Here is a 7,555-nt window from a genome sequence, read left to right on the forward strand (position 1 = left end):
GTCGACGGTTTTCATGCTAAATTTGGTAAAAAGAGGGGTTTTATGTACTTGTGCGTCTCGTCTATTCTGGACTGCACCATTGCTAACTCAAGTTTGAAATCTCTGAAAAGGCTACGCCGTTTGGTGTTCACATATCTATTTAACAAAATTCTGGTAAAAGGTTTGTTCAAACAGTTAGCAGATTTTTCGGAAACGGGTAATATGGTTAACACTTCAGCTTGTTTTTAAAGCCAGAACATATGCTATATTACTGCTTGATAGTTTACTTCAGGTTTTTATTTTAGTACATGGTCATTTTGTAAATAATCGCAAATCTATGAATAAAAGCAGTCGTGTCACGTGATTTTTTACTTTTCCAGTCCCTTGGCATATAAATAAATTATTTATTGCATAACAATTTGATCTACTAAAGTATGTACTATCTTCCAAATATCTCATATATGCAGTCATTCATATTCTTTTATCAAAACTGTGCAATCACACTTAACCACCGACTTTGGTTTTCAAACATCTCTAATTATGTAATTGGCATAAGAAACTTGAGCTTTTTATTTCAATATGTATGCTGGATTATTAAAAGGTAATTTACTGAATGACTCAGATTTATCATTGCTGTTGGGGAAAAAGTGTCCATCCTGGTTCTCTTAAAAATGGGCAATAAACAAACAAGTATTTACTGGATCCTACCTTTACGTAACATCGGTTTGCTACAATAAATAGTCAGTTATTTACGCCATCGAGGAAGAGGTATGAGAAATGATGACACCACTTTAAGTAGATTGGTATTTAATAATATTTCCATTTTTCCCAATGATAATCACTACCACGTATATACCAGGCCAAATGTTATTCTGCAAAATTTATTGTAGAGGAAGTACTGGACTTCTTTTTGCCTCCGTAGCGGTCCATTGCTAAATTGCACAAAAATTTACGTTCGGTTTCCGACAGTAATAAGGAGAATTGGTGTACATTATTCATCTAATTTTTTAGTATCGCGCAACACAGGCAGGGCCAGTGACACTGTGGTGCGGTAGTTGCTCCCACCCCTAAGGGCTCTCCAGGTCACGTGATGCTCAGCGAGAGTACGCGCAGAATTTGAGGTGGCCAATCAGCGCGCGGTGTGAAGGTGTTGCACACGAGTGAAAAAATTTCATCCACTTTGGACTTGGAGTTGTTTTGGGGTTTTTTTGTCAGCGCGCCAAACCATGTTGTTAAATTTTTAATAAACTGAATTACTTACTTTCTACTAAAACAGTTGCTTGGGATTGTGAGGTCTAAGATATTTACTTAGAAAAATGGCGTTTGTTCGAGTACAGGACTTCCAGGTAAGCGCTCAAATTCGCTCCCTTTCCTGATGTACTGAAAATGTAAACCTTTATGCCATTCGTACAAAAATCATTTAGTAAAAGTCACTTATCTAATGCACAGTATGTAACTTCAGAGAACAAATACGATTGCAAAAAGATGTACCTAAAGTTCTTATTTAGGATGCTTTATGTGGGATCATTGTTGTTCGAAGGACTTCCTTTGGCTTTAATCCCAAACTTAGCTACTTGATGCTACTATTTTGAAGAAAAGTTATTGTGATGATATTCACAATAAAATAAACTGAAATGATTGAACTTCGAGCCTACATGGTAGCAGAATCAGCTATCACCAAGTGAGTGTCTAATAAGCCACTATGAACACAGCGACGAGAATTCTCCGCAATATTCGCCCATTTAAACCTAAAATACGTAGCTAAACACCTCCAAAGTTATCGTTCTTCGTGTTGAATTATTAGAACATTTAATAAACGTAAGGTGTTACTATGTGAAATACCTATACTCCTTTTGAAGTTGAAACACAGAACATTTGCGTTTGAATACGTGAAAACATCATTGCACTACTTCATTATTTGCAACGATTTGTCCCTGCTATACATGTGCATGCTTTGTGCGCTGTTGCCAGCACGCAGCACCAAACGACTTCACGTATTTTTCTACCCAGGCTAAGAAGTCCGGTTTGGGGGGATGATATTGCATGGACAGTACAGATACGTTGCAGCAATTTTGCATACGACAGCTTTTGCTTTGGTAAAAAATGCGCATTAAGGACGATTAAAGTACCTTGGATAATTTACTAGGAAAAAAGAGTTTCCCTAAGATAAGTCACTGCAAACCTATTGAGTAAATTTCGGAATTAATTTTTCACTTAGGGTTATTGAATGTAGAGGATAGGCGATCAAAGTCACAGAGCAAAATTACCAATGCACCATCGTGACAACGAGCCTGATTCAAGCACTAAAGTTGGCCCAAAATTATTGGGGTTCATAAGTAATTTATTAGGCACAGCGGAAACAGTTCCGAGTTATTCGAAGGAAGACAAGCTTACTACACATCGCGTAAATTTACCTACATTAATTAAAGCTCTAACAAAAAATGAATTACACTGAAGATTTTATATAATTTTTGGAGAGGTAATTAGTAGAAAGTGCATAGTATAAAGTGCATTAAATATCAGTAACAGCTTGTGTATTCGGATTGCCAGAAAATCTGAACACCATTGCATATAGCAAGTAGAAATTATTTCGGAATTTGTGTAAAAAAATCACAGTATTTGTCTTTAGAAAGCATTTTTTCTTCATACAGCGCTACTTAGCTAAGTCACTCCGGACTATTCGCGATTTCAAGTTACTCGATGACATTGAAGTGGATGGAAGGCAGAAAGTGTTTATCAGGTTTATGTTTTTGTTAATAACGCTCCTCAAAAGTAATGAACTAGGCAAAGTGATTTGTTCAATATCCTCAAAAATTATTGAAGGTGCTCAAATTTTACTTCAGTAATATTTATTAGCAAATTTTATTTCACTGCATTTAAAACTACACGCTACTTTAATGAAAGTATTTGAGTGAAAATTCTGTCGTTGAGTTTTTTTATTTGAGCCCCGGGGTTTTGGATTATTAATTTCGCTCCGGGGAAATTACAACCTCTTGATTGGCATATTATGACACGCGTTAATGCTCGCGACCAATGACGTGAGACTTTGTTTTAGACAAGTTGAACGTGCCGATTCGCCTTACATTAGGTAAAAAAGTAAAGAACACCTACCGTTTTGTCGGACCAACCCCCATTGTAATATAGTGAAGGTGGTTTCCGTGAGGTATGGATTTACGATTTTAGAGCTTCTAGTTACCATGATAATTAGGCAACATTAAAAGAACGATGCCAGTTGGATTTACACTTTTAAATCCAGAACTGTCTTTTGTGAAGAATAGCCACCTTCTGTAAATAAAGTTGACCTTTAGATTAGTTTCACATATTAACTTTACCTGAATGTGCATTCACTTTCTTGCCATAAATTGCGCACTACCATCAACTGGGAACTGCTAACTCACCTACAACATATTGGCCACAGGAGGGTAAAAGGAGTGGCGCTTGACCGCAATTCGTAAAGTGTCATTTTCGGTCCTTTAAGTAATTGCTATTTATTTATCTCATCTAATATTTTTAGCATCATCCTTTACCCCAGAAATGGAGAAGCAGACAAAATCACCACAATCACACTAGTTCCTCTACTGCCGCTGACAACTTTCTCTCAACAGTAATGCACCTCAACCATGACTTGACCCGTGAAAGTCATTTTGTTGGTTAATCCAAATCTATTACTTTAAAAGATAATGGGTTGATATATTCGCATGGCTGCGATTATATCATCTTAGTAGAAGACTCGCACAAGTTCTTGCCAAATAAGCGGGTTTCATTAAACTAAAGTGGCTATTTAGGTTTTTATCAGAAAATTGCGTTACCTACCTTTTTGGATCCCCTGAGTTTATTTTTGCTTTGTGTGACAAAGCAACGTTAGATATTTCCATTTAACCTACCATAGTTGCAAAATTTATGCATTATATTAGTCAAGCGATGTTGCAGCAAATGTTTCAAGCTAAACAAATCTCACATGGATATGAAATGTGGTGGTTATTTGCGCATCGCATCTCAACAATGGTTAATGAAAAATTTTGTCTTTCTGCAGGCCATTCTTGGTAATGAGAGAAATTGGGTGAGAATTGCATTCCAAGTTTGACATTCACTATCTTGCTAAATAATTTATTCGTGAAAGACAAAGGGATTTAAATTTGGTTTAATAGGGGGGAATGAATAGTTTGTAAAATCATTTCAACTGAAACGTGATTTAACTAGGAGCCAAGGAAAGAATAGGTAAGATAGCCAATTTGAGTCCATCATTTGCATTTTTACTAGTTCTTGTGTAGCACCACTGTTATGTTAGGCAAACTTAGTGTTTTATTAGTCTCTTATCGTCGAAAATAATAAGGCGGAACATCCTAGCCCCACCAACACGTTTTCAGACACGTTAACGTTAATAATTAATCTCTCTCGGCTACATCAGAAGCCTAGCTCAAAGGTAGGCTTGCAAAAGTATAAGAATTTCGGATGTAGTTAACTAAGCGGCTATTAAAGGACTATCATTGCTGAGCGGCATCAAGTCGAGGCAACTAGTAATTTCTACCAAACGCCCATTTTCATTCTAATATGCTTCCCGCTTCCCATAAATCTCAACTCCTTCATATTTACCAGTGTTAAAATCGAACAAAGCACTTCCAAGTTAAGGGTTTTGGTAATGGCTTCTTTCATAAACATAGACAAACGGTACTGAGGAACTGATTTGACTTTACCACGTAAATTGTCCCGCTATTACATTACGAAATGCTCAGTGCTGCCGAAAATGAGAAAGTCAATTTCAATTTAGAAATGTATTACTGGATTTTTCTCAATTCTTAAGCTTTTAAGGAATTATTATGGCTACCCGAAAGCGAAATATTCGGATTGACTTAGGTCTAGGCGAATTAAGGGTTATCTACAGTTTTCCATGCATTTACATTACCTTCATTTCGGTTGTCGATAAAGGATTTTGTCAATGACATCAAACGGCTCTACCATTACCATTTAAGGCTCCACGAAATAAATGTGTAGTTTCGTACATTAGCATCTTTTGCTTTCATTACAAGGACAAAAGGATTAAATTCTGAACAAATGCATAATTTGTGTTCGCATAAATGATGTGTGGTTAATCACTTTGTTCGAAAATCAGATTTGCAACTTGATGAGCTGCCTGAATTATAGGCTAAACGTCCAAACGTGCTGTGAAAGTGGATTAAAAGATGGAATTTCATCCCACAATAGAGTTAGGCGACTGCTGCCTCAGTTCCCATTCCCACAATAGTCAAAAGTAAAGTCTGCTCTTTGGTCCGAAACTGGCACCCGATGGCATGAGTACAGGTGATGGCCGGAGCATACCGATGCCAGAGCAGCGATTGCGTGTGCACTGAGGTGTGGCACAATCAAACGATAATGCGAAACGCACCGCTATGTGGTGCGCCCACTTCCATTTCAAGAACGCTTGTCAAAAATAATACGAGTTTGGTTGAATGCGCCCTACTACTAGCCACCTTTTTAACCGAGCTTTGCATTCCATTCACTCAGAAAGTGCGTCGTTTGCACGAAAATAAACCACCACAAGCATTAAACGCCAAGGTCACATACCTCAAATAAGGAGTTAAACACTCCATGTGGCAATGCATAGCCTTAACAAAACAAACGTCGCCTTCAGAAGAGTTGAAAACAATGATTAAGCCTTTTAAACTTTAGAGCTTGGGCAGTCCTAAAGCTGATAGTAATCGTTCACTTGTCAAACTATGGGGAACTAATATAAGATTGGTAAGAATGAACATAACATTGACAAAACACAATGTAAAAGTTTATTAACCATAACAAATAGTTGGTTCAGGTGCCTGTCTTAAATCATCGTAACATCTTAGTTACTTGCTCCCAATATTTTTGTATTAAAAAATAGGGAAAACACAATTAATGCGGAGAAATTTTGGCTACTATAAATGTCAGTTGACTAATCAATGAAAGAACATTCAAATGCAAATGTCATGAGTGTTCCCAAAAGCCTTAAGCAAGTGGTGTTGCAATGGGAAGACTTCACAAATCTGTACTTCAAAAGGCCATCTGTCAAATATCCGTGAGGCAGAATGAGCTTTCCATCAAGTTGAGAACAAGGCTAGTACCCAAATAGTACATTAGTCTTGTTTTAGTTAAGCAAAGATTCGAGGGAAACTGTTGCTGCCTGCAAAATGACAGGAAGCATAGTAAATGCTCAAGTTTAGTATGCAAAATTCCCTGGCGAATTTGTTGAAATCTGCCTTTTTCCTTTTGGCTCCTAAGTTCACTCGCTGATCTTTCCTTTAAATACTATGCCTTTAATCAGATCAGATTTGATAACTTTGTTTTAAATTAATTGTGCAGCTTTGGGGAAGTCGGAGACATCCATTAACTTACTTCTTCTTAAGAAAAGATTGTCAAAAGCTTTTGGTAATTGCGGATATCCATTTTGACTTGGAATCTCGCAATAATTCCTTAAAACACAGAATAACTCAAGTTTATGATAATTTAAGCACATGATTTTAGAAAAAGTGGAATGAAGATTAACGTCTATATATGTTATGATTTTAATTAGCGCGGTGTTGATCAACTTATCTGTTATCAGAGATTTGTTGTTTGTGAGTTAATAAACGGCTTTTCAGTTTATCTGTGCTCGGTTTTTGCATTCCTTAAAAAGTAGTCCAAGCTGCTTGGCATTTGTTCGAAGTCCTAGGCACACTTCAGAGGAGTAATAAAATTAATTAGTATTTTTATGGCAACCTTGTGTTGAACATGTCCGATGTCAGCATAGGAGACGTCCCACCTTCCCCGAAATTTTAGGCTAACATCGACCAGTCATGCAGTGGAATAAGCGGCTTGACTGGGGAATAATTAGCCGAGGTTTGGAGGGGATTATTTTTGGCTTAGTGGAGCAGAGTTTTGATACACATTCCATGTTTTCTTAAGCTTACATAGTTACTTTATGATAATATGTGCCTTGCTTTCCGCCTATGGAGGCGCTGCACACAAGAGCATCTCATTCGCTGCTGCAGATTGCAGGTTAAGTGACGCAAACAAGGGTCTCGGCCACTTGACGCACACGATTGGCCACCAACAGAACTTTAAAAATCGAAGGCCGCGAGGGTGGATGTCAGACGGTGCAATCGCGAAGCGCATGCATTTTGAAAGATAAAATGCCCGTTACCTCCAAGGCAGTTCCGCCAATAGCAATCACATCGCCAATTACACAGGCCATAACCAAAGACTACTACGTGAGTAGAAATTACGGGCAAAGGTGCCGAAGAGCTGCATGCCAAAAATCATTTTCACAATTTTAATAACTACTGAAAGCTTAAACACAAATCGCAACTACAGCAGGATTTTATTTTAGCTCACTTTCCTACCCAGAGTTGGCTTCCTGATTTCCAAAAAATTGCTGTTTCAAGTGCTCTTCATCCTTTTTCAGCAGAGACGTGTTTTACCTTTCAGTAAATAATCATTTCTGGTTAATTAGGAAGACTCTTACTAGCCATTAAAATTGTTTGTTAATTTGGTTCTATTTCAACTGCCAAAGCCATGATGATAAAAAGATTGAAGGAGAGTGCTATTTGCATAAAAACTCCCGTTCTGT

This window comes from Echinococcus granulosus (assembly GCF_000524195.1).
Source record: "Echinococcus granulosus chromosome Unknown EG_S00001, whole genome shotgun sequence".
Classification (NCBI taxonomy): domain Eukaryota; kingdom Metazoa; phylum Platyhelminthes; class Cestoda; order Cyclophyllidea; family Taeniidae; genus Echinococcus; species Echinococcus granulosus.